Consider the following 1344-nt stretch of genomic DNA (forward strand, 5'->3'; position numbering starts at 1 on the left):
CCCTGGTTTTGCTCATAGACGGTTAGCCTCTTCTCATTAGTTGCAATGGCAAAGTCATGACCCCTTCCCCCACCACACAAACGTTGCCCCCGCCTTCCTGCACCCACGCAGGCTCGTGCCTCCCTCCCCAGTGAGTGTGTTGCCTCCCTAGGCTGCAGCACTGTGCTGTGCAGGGCGCCCTGCTCAACCCCTGTCCACTCTCCATCTGCTCCACCGTGTTCCTCACGGCCCTCATTCCGGCCACTGTTCAGTTTCTCAAACCGGTCCTGTTTCCTCCCACCACAGGGCCTCTGCACATTTTTTTCAGCCCTGAAGGCATCCCCCTTTCTCTGTCATTAATTCCATTCATCCTTTGAAATCTCAGCCAAGGCCTCAATTTGCAGAACATTTCTCTGAATTTCCAGGCTTCAGTCAGACTGGTGCCATCTAGAAACTCTGCAAGTCCAAATTTCTTAGTTGATAATACCACTGTAAAGTTAAAACAAGAACAGAGTGAAGCCCTCAGAGCTATGCCCTCCTGAAGTCCAGCATCTTCTTGAAGTGTTGAAGTTGCAGAGAAACATGTCTGGAAGCCACATACAATTCCAAGGAAACCACTTGTATTTTTTCCACTTTACGTTACTATCATCTTTAGTGCTTTCTCTGTCCAAAGGGATTTTCAAATCCTTTATAATGTTCCTCTTGAATCAGCCATTCTGTGCAATCACCAAGTGCATGTTTCCAAAATCATCTCCTTTATGTGCTCTCTTCAACTTCCCGCGGTACCAGAATGAAAAGGATAGGACCTTTCTACAGGGAAGGGTGACATCACCTGTATTGTTAATTTTGCTAGGTAGGTGGCTTCATTCCTGAAGTTGATGGATAAATCCAACATAAGGATTAATACAGAAGCTTTTTTCCTGGAGATCAGTACATGCATCTCTGTGCTTCATCCCCAACCTTTTCGTAATGCATGCAATAACAAAGGCAGTACTTCTGCAGATCCCTGCATTTCCATGGACGAGAGCTTTTCCTCCAGTTTGTAAACTTTCAACAATTAATTCCTTAGGCATAGGAAAAAAATCACATTACATTTTCACCTGGATTAGTGACAATATCAAGAGCAAGTATCTAAATAATTGTTGAAAATTTTGTTTAACTAAGTTTGTTTCAATATTTTGTCATATGAAAATGGCACACATTATTCCATGTTTCTGTAGTTTAGGTAGCTTGCCTTTCATGGCAGAAGAGTATGGGCTTAAGAAGAATCGAGGCAAAATTGCTGGCATTTCTCATCTCACAGGGGAGGTCCATCCTTGTGCAGTGCAAAGGTGGGAAACTCCAGCTTCACGTCCTCCACAGTCC

At 44.4% G+C, this 1344-nt stretch overlaps 1 pseudogene; it reads right to left on the minus strand.

The window, feature by feature from the left end:
• Positions 1–686: 686 nt before the first annotated feature.
• LOC102006187 overlaps positions 687–1344 on the minus strand; it is a 2832-nt pseudogene continuing 2174 nt past the window's right edge.

The sequence above is a fragment of the Chinchilla lanigera genome, unplaced genomic scaffold, assembly GCF_000276665.1.
Source record: "Chinchilla lanigera isolate Chin_1 unplaced genomic scaffold, ChiLan1.0 scaffold00187, whole genome shotgun sequence".
NCBI lineage: Eukaryota > Metazoa > Chordata > Mammalia > Rodentia > Chinchillidae > Chinchilla > Chinchilla lanigera.